The sequence below is a fragment of the Triticum urartu genome, chromosome 7 (assembly GCF_003073215.2).
Source record: "Triticum urartu cultivar G1812 chromosome 7, Tu2.1, whole genome shotgun sequence".
In the NCBI taxonomy this organism is placed as follows: Eukaryota; Viridiplantae; Streptophyta; class Magnoliopsida; order Poales; family Poaceae; genus Triticum; species Triticum urartu.
In genome coordinates, this window is record NC_053028.1 from 162,447,104 (window position 1) to 162,459,478 (window position 12,375).

Genomic DNA, 12,375 nt, shown 5'->3' on the forward strand with positions numbered 1-12,375 from the left:
AGCTATGGAGTAGTTGTACATACGAGTTTACGAGTACAGGCCTTCTCAGAGGAAGTAATAGCCCTATGTCTCGATGCCTTAAGGCGGTCGACTAGATTATATGTGCGTGTTTACAAAAGATGCTGTAACGCCCCGAGACCGATGTGCCAGGTGTCTTCCAGTTGTTCGCCGGCGTTGCCATGTCATTTTCTTGCGTGTTGCATTTCATCATGTCATCATGTGCATTGCATCATCATGTTTTCAAAACCTGCATCCGTCCGAGTTCCTCCAGTTCCGTCCGTTGTCCATTCTGAGCCCAGACACACTTGCACGCGCCCGCGGCACGTCCGAAATATTATTTTATAAGTGGCCGGAAAATGTTCTCGGAATGGGATGAGAGTTGGCGTGCGGTCTTGTTATAGTGTAGGTAGACCGCCAGGCCCTACCTAACCTCTCTCGTCAGCCCGCGACCCTCCTCGCGCGCGCCCGAAAGCTGTCCCGGACCCGACTCGGGCTGCCGCTACCGTTGTGTCCGGATCATCTCCAAAGGTCTACAAAACGTCACCGTTTTCTTTTTTGGACTCCCTAGCTATTTTATTCGCGACCGTCCGATTACGATCTGAGGGATCCGATAGCCCCTAACTATTTCCACCTGCCATATATATACTAGGTCCAACCCTAAAATTTAGGGGAGCTGTCCCATCCATCCATTCCGCCCGCCGCCGCCAGCCCACCTGGTCTCCTCCTCGGCTTCCTCACCAAGCAAACCACCATCCATCCCGATCCACCCCCCTCCAACCAGAGCCTCCGACCGCCTTCCATGTTTTCCGTGCCACCAAAAAGATCATCACCAAAGCTCGATCCCCAGCCACCTTCTCTGCCCGAACCCCTCTTCTGCTTCGAGCTCCATCCGACGAGCCGCGACGGAGTGCCTCCTCCTGAACCGCCATGGCGCTCGGCCTCACGCAGCTTCTTCAGTCAGCACCGTCGTCGCCGTTTACCAATAGATGAGCTTCGCACCCATCTCCTCTCTTGTCCCTCCTCCTATTCTTCTCTCCATCTCTCTTTGACCTCTCTCTCAACCGTGTGTTCTTCGCACAGGAGCCATGATCGTTCGAAGCTTCAACAATTGCCGGCCTCGTCTCCATCCGACGTCGTCGTCCTGGCCTTGGATCTGTCGGGTCCCGACCTCCCTGTCGTTGCCGGACCTCGTCTGCTCGCCAGGGTTGACTCAGGCGCGAGCCCCCTCCTAGACCTGGTGCTCCCTCGTACCTGCAAGGCGTCGCCCCCTGAACCTATCGATTTCCTCTTCTGCAATGAGCCGGAGCTCTCTTCTCGCTCATCCGCTTCGACCTACCCTGTTCCATTCGTCACTCTCGGCCAGATCCGGCGCCTCCCTGCACCCCGGCCCCATCCCTGGCTCCAAGTCAACGCGCCGCCCCACCGGAGTGCACCAGCGACGGTGACCTCTGCCTTCCTGCGCCCCTCTGTCGCTGTTGCTCTGCCTCCATACAAGGAGACGAGCAGGAGCAAGCACAGCGCCTGCATTGACCGCTCCACCATGTTGGCCCAGCGTCTCCAACGAGGCCTAGCTGCGTGACCTACCGGCCTCCCTCCTCCACCGAGTGGGCCGAGGCCCATGGTGAGGCCCAGCTGCGCGCTTAAGCCGGCCTGCCCGTTAGGCCGCCGCCAACCTCCTTCACTAACTGGGCTTGGCCCATGGTGAGCGCCCAGTCCGCCCAGTTTCAGCCTGCTGTGTTTCTTTTCAGATCTGGAAATTTAGCTGTTATTCCAGTGCACTGCATATTTACAGATTGGACCCTATACTTCATGCATATTATAACTCTCAAACCATGCATCATATGTAAAAACTTAATATATGGAAGTTGCTTAGAATTTTGTGTAGAGTAATAATATCCAACTTTCATCTATGTTTGAAATGTTTAAAATGTTGTTTGATTAAATTTGCTCCTATGCCATGCTAAAATGATTTAATTCATAACTATTTAACCGTAGCTCGGTTTGTAACAAACTTTATATGTAAATGGGGTAGAAAAATGCCTAGTTTAACATGGTGACCTTTATTTGCATGTTAAACAACTATAAAATTTGATTTAGGGCAGAACCGTACCAAACCTAATATATGCATATGAGGAGTTTCCGGACTTGTTGTTTTGTTGTTCCGGCCTCATTTAAACTTGCCTAGTTAGGTAGTTTTGTTGTGTTTCACCTCTTGCCATGCTAACAACATTTAATATTGTTGGGTACATAAACGAGAGAGAACTAAATAAGTCATGTGGTGTTTTCTTCAATATGCAACTCCGTTGCATAATGAGCTCCACTTAATTTGTAGGATTGTTTGTGCGCTTTGCCATGCCATGCTTCATTAAACCGGACATGCATCATACTTGGTTGTGCATCATGCCATGTCTATGTGGTGGTTGTTTACTATGTTGTGTGCTTCTTTCCAGTGTTGCTTCTTTGGGTTGGTTCCGATAACGTCGCGTTTGTGAGGAACCGTTCGACTACGTCCGTTTGTCTTCTTCATGGACTCGTTCTTCTTCCTTGCGGGATCTCAGGCAAGATGACCATACCCTCGAAATCACTTCTATCTTTGCTTGCTTAGTTGCTCGCTCTTTTGCTATGCCTATGCTGCGATACCTACCACTTGCTTATCATGCCTCCCATATTGTTGAACCAAGCCTCTAACCCACCTTGTCCTAGCAAACCGCTGTTTGGCTATGTTACCGCTGTGCTCAGCCCCTCTTATAGCGTTGTTAGTTGCAGGTGAAGATTGACGTTTTGTTCCTTGTTGGAACATGGCGATGTTGTTCCTTGTTGGAACATGTTTACTTGTTGGGATATCACTATATATCTTATTTAATTAATGCATCTATATACTTGGTAAAGGGTGGAAGGCTCGGCCTTATGCCTGGTGTTTTGTTCCACTCTTGCCTCCCTAGTTTCTGTCATATCGGTGTTATGTTCCCGGATTTTGCGTTCCTCACGCGGTTGGGTTATAATGGGAACCCCTTGACAGTTCGCTTTGAATAAAACTCCTCCAGCAAGGCCCAACCTTGGTTTTACCATTCGCCACCTAGCCTTTTTCCCTTGGGAGTCGCGCATCCCGAGGGTCATCTTTATTTTAACACCCCCCCCTGGGCCAGTGCTTGTCTAAGTGTTGGTCCAAACTAGAGCCACTTGCGACGCCACCTCGGGGAAACTTGAGGGCTGGTTTTAGCTGTACGTAGTGTTCATCCGGTGTTGCCCTGAGAACAAGATATGTGCAGCTCCTATCAGGATGTCGGCGCATCGGGCGGTCTTGCTGGTCTTGTTTTACCATTGTCGAGGATGTCTTGTTGTACCGGGATACCGAGTCTGACCGGAATGTCTCGGGAGGAGGTCTATTACTTCGTTGACCGTGAGAGCTTGTCATGGGCTAAGTTGGGACACCCCTGCAGGGATTTAAACTTTCGAAAGCCGTGCCCACGGTTATGGGCAGATGGGAATTTGTTAATGTCCGGTTGTAGAAAACCTGAAGTTGACCTTAATTTAAAATATATCAACAGCGTGTGTAACCGTGATGGTCTCTTTCCGGCGGAGTCCGGGAAGTGAACACGGTTGTTGGAGTTATGCTTGACGTAGGTTCTTTAGGATCACTTCTTGATCATACTTTCTCGAATGTGCTTTGCCTTCTCTTCTCGCTCTCATTTGCGTATATTAGCCACCATATATGCTAGTCGCTTGCTGCAGCTCCACCTCATACCTTTTACCTTACCCATAAGCTTAAATAGTCTTGATCGCGAGGGTGTGAGATTGCTGAGTCCCTGTAGCTCACAGATACTTCCAAAACCAGTTTGCAGGTGCCGTTGAACCATGCTGATGATGCAACCAAGCTCAGGAGGAGCTCGATGAAGATCTTGTCCTTTGTGTTGTCCCGTTTTCCAGTTGATCAGTAGTGGAGCCCAGTTGGGGTCGATCGGGGACCTTGTCGCATTTGGGGTTCTTCTTTTATTTTGGCTCCGTAGTCGGGCCCTGATTGTACTTGGATGTTGTAATGCTTTATTCATGTAATTGTGTGAAGTGGCGATTGTAAGCCAACTATGTATCTTTTCCCCTATTGTATTACATGGGTTGTGTGAAGATTACCTCACTTGCGACATTGCTTTCAATGCGGTTATGCCTCTAAGTCGTGCTTCGACACGTGGGATATATAGCCGCATCGAGGGCGTTACAAGTTGGTAATCAGAGCCTTCCCCGTCCTTAGGAGCCCCATTGCTTGATCATTTTTAGCGGCCGAGTTGTGTCTAGAAAAATGTTTTGAGTCATTTAGGAATATTATATCGGAGAGTTTAGGAATTCTTTTTACTTCCCAGTCTCCTCATCGCTCTGGTAAGGCATCCTGACGTAGAGTTTTGACTCTTCTCTTCTCAAATTTCACTAAAAAAATTTAGGATCACGCAGGTATCTTGGAATCGTTCCGATGTTTTTATGATGAGAACATTGTCTTGGTGCCTCTTGTCAGGGGTTTAGTGGAAGTGTCCCGGGGAGTTGAGCTTTGAGATGTTGTCATCATAATTTTATCGTTGCAGTTCTGGAATACCTGAGTCTAGTACACCGACATCGAAAACCTCTTTTATGCAGTTCGTTGGTGAGATAACCTCGACGCCACCCAGTACTGGGGCGGGAGTTCGGGAGTATCGCCCTTGTATAACGGATGCTTTTCGAAGGTTGAGGTAGATGATTTCCGAAGGTTTCTTGGTTATGTGTTGAAGGATGGATACAGCTGGATGTAGGATTTGCTAGTTTTGGGTGAGATATTATGCTTCCCCTGTATCCCCAACACCTGATTGCATAACCGGCAAATTTCGGGAGTTTATAAGTGGGAATTCAAGTAGCTCTTAGGATATCTTTCCGACAGATGTATGATATGAAATTGGGGTTCGACGTCTAGTGGTCCGTCTATTCACGGTCGGTTTTATAGTGGTCTCGTTGTGTCGTAAAGAGTCCTTGGCTATGCTGACTCGGGGACGCTTCGTATGTCATATGCACTGCCTTGTACATGATGGTGCTGTACAATCGAGCCCGTGTAGGCCCCACCACGAAAACTTCGGACGAAATCTCTATCATATGTTTGTTCCGGCTTATTTTGCAAGCCAATCCTTTGTTTTGTTTTTGAGCTGTGGTATTCGAGTTGCTTCGAAGCCAAATGTTGATTCCATACCTTTTCCAAGTGGTGTTCTCATATTCCTATGTGAATACTAATCCTTCTCGATCATCGAGTTTGTCATTTCAATTTCTTTTAACCGGTGTGTTTTCTCTTCAAGTGGATCCGATCATTTCAACATCAGTAAGATCTTCTCAACGGTGTTCGTTTCATCCATCCCAAGTTGCCTTTGTTTTTTCCCCGCCCTCCCTCCCTTGTTTTTCTTCAACGACTCAGATTTCTTAATCAAGTATCCATTTTATTGATGATAAATCTCTCCATTCTTTTCCATCAGTATTCTTATCCGGTGATTTTCATGAAGATTCTAACGGAGCTTCTAGTTCATCATTCTTCGTTTCTTTTATCTTCTCCGGTGGTTTCAAGTCAAGCTTTGTTGACCTTACCCTTTTCCTCATTTCAATGCCTTCTCATACCGGTGTACTTCATAATAATTCACTTCTCGCTATTCATTTATTCCGGCATGCTCAAATTTTCTCAAAAGGCTCGTCTTGTCATTCAAGATCCGTTCAATCTATTTCGAGGTTGTTTATCTCATTCAAGCCATTTAATTCAATCGGTGCAATCCTCTCTTTTAAATCATTTCAACGGTGTTTCTCTTGAGTGGGCCCTAACCCACAGGTCTTTTCCCAGGATCTTACCTGACTCCTCTAATTTTCCCGGAGGTATTCTCAAATTATTTTCGAAGTTTGACGTAAGAATGATTTATCATCAGTCAAATGTCTTCTCCTAGATCTTTCACAATTTTTTTCATCGTTGTCTCAACTTTTATATTCTTCTTTATTCCGGTGCCTCAATAATTCTTGGTGGTGTTTCTCGTCGTCATTATCGGATTTTGAAGACCGAAGAAGAGTTTCTCTTTAATCTTGCTCCATTCTCTTCAAGATTCGTGATTCTAGCTTGTTGCCATCCTCTCGTAATTGTTTTGATTGTGAGAATTCTTTTCACCTATCCGGAGTAATTCAAGAGTCTTCTCAGTTTGTTATCCGGAGTCCATCTATTCAGGTTTATTCATTCTCAGCTGTCAGTTATCATTCTCCTATCTTGCTGGTGCATCAATCAAATATCCTCTAATCAGTTCTTGATCTCTTCGTTCTCATGTATCTAGTTTGTCTCAAGCACCTTCGCTCATTTGCTAATTCTTGCCGGTGATTCACCCCTACTTCGTTCATTTTCAATTCTTATGGTGGTTCGTGCAAGAGTTCTCGTCATTCGTTATCATGTCAATTCATGCATTGTTTCAATCCTACCGGTGGTTCGTTGAAGACGTTCTCAAATTTATGTTATATCTCTCTTAATCCTTGATACGAGAATAAGTAGTGTGCCAAATCCGTTGATTGTCATCAATTTAATTGGTGAAGGATAAGCATAATGTAATTCTTATTCTTGTTGCATCGACTGAACTCAATTCCCTATTCCGGAGGCTCATCAAATTCTTGATTTCTTTTGTTCATCTTTCTTTTCCCGGAGTTCCAAGTTCTCTCAATTATTTCACCACGGATATTCATCTAAATCATTACAAGGTTTTACCTTGTGTTCTCAACTTCTCTTTCTTTTCGTTACCTTTTGTTTACCGGAGTTCTCATGAAGGTTCTACATGATGGTTCATCAAGGATTTATATTCCTTCTTGAAGTGTTCATCAAGATTCTTTTCTGAGGAGCTCAAGTTTTCTTCATCTTGCTATCCGGAGTGCAATTCTTTCACGCATATCTTTTGAGGTGGTGTTATGTCATTCTTGATAATTTCCCTTCGTGCTTCGTGTTTCACAAGTTATCAAGATGAGGTATTTAAATACACCAATCTCGTCATTGGGGTTACCTTGGGTTATATTTCACCTAAAGCCTTCCCTAAGGTTTGTTGCTATCTATGGTGCTTATAAATGACCCAAGTTCTTCATTTATCCTCCCGGTGATATAGTTTCTCGTCTCCTTGTTCATATCAATCCAATTCTTTCCCGTGAGTGGCAGGTTGTCACCTCATAATTCGAGATGTATTCCATAAGACCATATCAAGCTTATCCTTTTCGTTGTCGGTTTTTCAACAATTCCGTTCTAGCTTCTGTTGTAAGCGTGCTACCTCGAGATCTTGTTTTCCTTCGTTCACCCCATTCCATTCTTTCTTTTGTTCCGGAGTCATTGTGATGGTGCTATCTTCAACATTTCCTCTTGTTCTTGCTAGGACCTTGTTCCTTTCTTGCTTATACATTTAACCGAGAGTTGTGCCCCTTTGTTCAAGTTCTTTTCGCCTTATCAAGGCTTGCATCTCTTTTCAACCGGAGTGCTGCCCGAATTTGGTCTTCCTTGATCCCCTTCCTTAACCGGAGTGTGTTCAATATATATCTTCCCTTCAACCTCAAGGTTTTTCGCAATGTTCTTTGTCCCTCTTTTTTAACGGAGTGGTTTCGACCTTGTTCACCTTCGTTGTATTCTTTTCTCGAATTTGTTCAACCTCTCAAGGTTTTTTGGTTTCACTCATTTGTCAAAGAAGCAACTTAGTTTTACCTCTCCTCTTTCTCTTTCATTGTTTCTCCGGTGCCATTCTAGATCTCAGGACGAGATCCTCTCGTAGTGGTGGAGTGTTGTAACGCCCCGAGACCGATGTGCCAGGTGTCTTCCAGTTGTTCGCCGGCGTTGCCATGTCATTTGCTTGCGTGTTGCATTTCATCATGTCATCATGTGCATTGCATCATCATGTTTTCAAAACCTGCATCCGTCCGGGTTCCCCCAGTTCCGTCCGTTGTCCGTTCTGAGCCCAGACACACTTGCACGCGCCCGCGGCACGTCCAAAATATTATTTTATAAGTGGCCAGAAAATGTTCTCGGAATGGGATGAGAGTTGGCGTGCGGTCTTGTTATAGTGTAGGTAGACCTCCAGGCCCTACCTAACCTCTCTCGTCAGCCCGCGACCCTCCTCGCGCGCGCCCGAAAGCTGTCCCGGACCCGACTCGGGCTGTCGCTACCGTTGTGTCCGGATCATCTCCAAAGGTCTACAAAACGTCACTGTTTTCTTTTTTGGACTCCCTAGCTATTTTACTCGCGACCGGCCGATTACGATCTGAGGGATCCGATAGCCCCTAACTATTTCCACCTGCCATATATATACTAGGTCCAACCCTAAAATTTAGGGGAGCTGTCCCATCCATCCATTCCGCCTGCCGCCGCCAGCCCACCTGGTCTCCTCCTCGGCTTCCTCACCGAACCAACCACCATCCATCCTGATCCACCCCCCTCCAACTAGAGCCTCCGACCGCCTTCCATGTTTTCCGCGCCACCAAAAAGATCATCACCAAAGCTCGATCCCCAGCCACCTTCTCTGCCCGAACCCCTCTTCTGCTTCGAGCTCCATCCGACGAGCCGCGACGGAGTGCCTCCTCCTGAACCGCCATGGCGCTCGGCCTCACGCAGCTTCTTCAGTCAGCACCGCCGTCGCCGTTTACCAATAGATGAGCTTCGCACCAATCTCCTCTCTTGTCCCTCCTCCTATTCTTCTCTCCATCTCTCTCTGACCTCTCTCTCAACCGTGTGTTCTTCGCACAGGAGCCATGATCGTTCGAAGCTTCAACAATTGTTGGCCTCGTCTCCATCCGACGTCGTCGTCCTGGCCTTGGATCTGTCGGGTCCCGACCTCCCTATCGTTGCTGGACCTCGTCTGCTCGCCAGGGTTGACTCAGGCGCGAGCCCCCTCCTAGACCTGGTGCTCCCTCGTACCTGCAAGGCGTCGCCCCCTGAACCTGTCGATTTCCTCTTCTGCAACGAGCCGGAGCTCTCTTCTCGCTCATCCGCTTCGACCTACCCTATTCCATTCGTCACTCTCGGCCAGATCCGGCGCCTCCCTGCACCCCGGCCCCATCCCTGGCTCCAAGTCAACACGCCGCCCCACCGGAGTCCACCAGCGACGGTGACCTCTGCCTTTCTGCGCCCCTCTGTCGCCGTTGCTCTGCCTCCATACGAGGAGACGAGCAGGAGCAAGCACAGCGCCTGCGTTGACCGCTCCACCATGTCGGCCCAGCGTCTCCAGCGAGGCCCAGCTGCGTGACCTACCGGCCTCCCTCCTCCACCGAGTGGGCCGAGGCCCATGGTGAGGCCCAGCTGCGCGCCTAAGCCGGCCTGCTCGTGAGGCCGCCGCCAACCTCCTTCACTAACTGGCCTTGGCCCATGGTGAGCGCCCAGTCCACCCAGTTTCAGCCTGCTGTGTTTTTTTTCAGATCTGGAAATTTAGCTGTTATTCCAGTGCACTGCATATTTACAGATTGGACCCTATACTTCATGCATATTATAACTCTCAAACCGTGCATCATATGTAAAAACTTAATATATGGAAGTTGCTTAGAATTTTGTGTAGAGTAATAATATCCAACTTTCATCTATGTTTGAAATGTTTAAAATGTTGTTTGATTAAATTTGCTCCTATGCCATGCTAAAATGATTTAATTCATAACTATTTAATCGTAGCTCGGTTTGTAACAAACTTTATATGTAAATGGGGTAGAAAAATGCCTAGTTTAACATGGTGACCTTTATTTGCATGTTAAACAACTATAAAATTTGATTTAGGGCAGAACCGTACCAAACCTAATATATGCATATGAGGAGTTTCCGGACTTGTTGTTTTGTTGTTCCGGCCTCATTTAAACTTGCCTAGTTAGGTAGTTTTGTTGTGTTTCACCTCTTTGCCATGCTAACAACATTTAATATTGTTGGGTACATAAACGAGAGAGAACTAAATAAGTCATGTGGTGTTTTCTTCAATATGCAACTCCGTTGCATAATGAGCTCCACTTAATTTGTAGGATTGTTTGTGCGCTTTGCCATGCCATGCTTCATTAAACCGGACATGCATCATACTTGGTTGTGCATCATGCCATGTCTATGTGGTGGTTGTTTACTATGTTGTGTGCTTCTTTCCAGTGTTGCTTCTTTGGGTTGGTTCCGATAACGTCGCGTTTGTGAGGAACCGTTCGACTACGTCCGTTTGTCTTCTTCATGGACTCGTTCTTCTTCCTTGCGGGATCTCAGGCAAGATGACCATACCCTCGAAATCACTTCTATCTTTGCTTGCTTAGTTGCTCGCTCTTTTGCTATGCCTATGCTGCGATACCTACCACTTGCTTATCATGCCTCCCATATTGTTGAACCAAGCCTCTAACCCACCTTGTCCTAGCAAACCGCTGTTTGGCTATGTTACCGCTGTGCTCAGCCCCTCTTATAGCGTTGTTAGTTGCAGGTGAAGATTGACGTTTTGTTCCTTGTTGGAACATGCGATGTTGTTCCTTGTTGGAACATGTTTACTTGTTGGCATATCACTATATATCTTATTTAATTAATGCATCTATATACTTGGTAAAGGGTGGAAGGCTCGGCCTTATGCCTGGTGTTTTGTTCCACTCTTGCCTCCCTAGTTTCTGTCATATCGGTGTTATGTTCCCGGATTTTGCGTTCCTCACGCGGTTGGGTTATAATGGGAACCCCTTGACAGTTCGCTTTGAATAAAACTCCTCCAGCAAGGCCCAACCTTGGTTTTACCATTCGCCACCTAGCCTTTTTCCCTTGGGAGTCGCGCATCCCGAGGGTCATCTTTATTTTAACACCCCCCCCTGGGCCAGTGCTTGTCTAAGTGTTGGTCCAAACTAGAGCCACTTGCGACGCCACCTCGGGGAAACTTGAGGGCTGGTTTTAGCTGTACGTAGTGTTCATCCGGTGTTGCCCTGAGAACAAGATATGTGCAGCTCCTATCAGGATGTCGGCGCATCGGGCGGTCTTGCTGGTCTTGTTTTACCATTGTCGAGGATGTCTTGTTGTACCGGGATACCGAGTCTGACCGGAATGTCTCGGGAGGAGGTCTATTCCTTCGTTGACCGTGAGAGCTTGTCATGGGCTAAGTTGGGACACCCCTGCAGGGATTTAAACTTTCGAAAGCCGTGCCCACGGTTATGGGCAGATGGGAATTTGTTAATGTCCGGTTGTAGAAAACCTGAAGTTGACCTTAATTTAAAATATATCAACCGCGTGTGTAACCGTGATGGTCTCTTTCCGGCGGAGTCCGGGAAGTGAACACGGTGTTGGAGTTATGCTTGACGTAGGTTGTTAGGATCACTTCTTGATCATACTTTTATCGACCGTGCTTTGCCTTCTCTTCTCGCTCTCATTTGCGTATGTTAGCCACCATATATGCTAGTCGCTTGCTGCAGCTCCACCTCATACTTTTACCTTACCCATAAGCTTAAATAGTCTTGATCGCGAGGGTGTGAGATTGCTGAGTCCCTGTGGCTCACAGATACTTCCAAAACCAGCTTGCAGGTGCCGTTGAACCGTGCTGATGACGCAACCAAACTCGGGAGGAGCTCGATGAAGATCTTGTCCTTTGTGTTGTCCCGTTTTTCAATTGATCAGTAGTGGAGCCCAGTTGCGGTCGATCGGGGACCTTGTCACATTTGGGGTTCTTCTTTTATTTTGGCTCCGTAGTCGGGCCCTGATTGTACTTGGATGTTGTAATGCTTTATTCATGTAATTGTGTGAAGTGGCGATTGTAAGCCAACTATGTATCTTTTCCCCTATTGTATTACATGGGTTGTGTGAAGATTACCTCACTTGCGACATTGCTTTCAATGCGGTTATGCCTCTAAGTCGTGCTTCGACACGTGGGAGATATAGCCGCATCGAGGGCGTTACAGATGCGAACCTCAAACCTAGAGGAGGATGGCTTATATAGAGTGTGCCAGCACCTCAGCTCCCCTCCGTTATGCGGGGTTTAATATACATGAAGGTGGAGCATTACAGATAACGTCCATATTAAAGTGTTATAAATGGTAGTTAAGGCTATGAGTAAACGCACAACCGTTATTGTGTAGAGTGGCTTTAGATTTTCTGTTCGTCGAGTGACTTTTATGACGGTCAAGTGACATTGATTCTTCCGAGTGGAATGTCTCTGGTTGAATAGATGATGGTACCCTTAGAATGCTGCTAGCTTTAAGGTGATGTCCTTGAGAAGGTAGTCTAGGTCAACCCTATGACCCTACCCTAAATACATAGGGTCATCAACAGTAAGATATCAAAGATTCAGAAGTAGAAGCAGAATCACCTCAACTTGGCCCCTTGAAGCCGCAAAATGCAAGATGGTTGCGTCCTGGTACGCAGCGGGAATGGAGCAACCCTGCAGGAGCTCCCTGGGGATC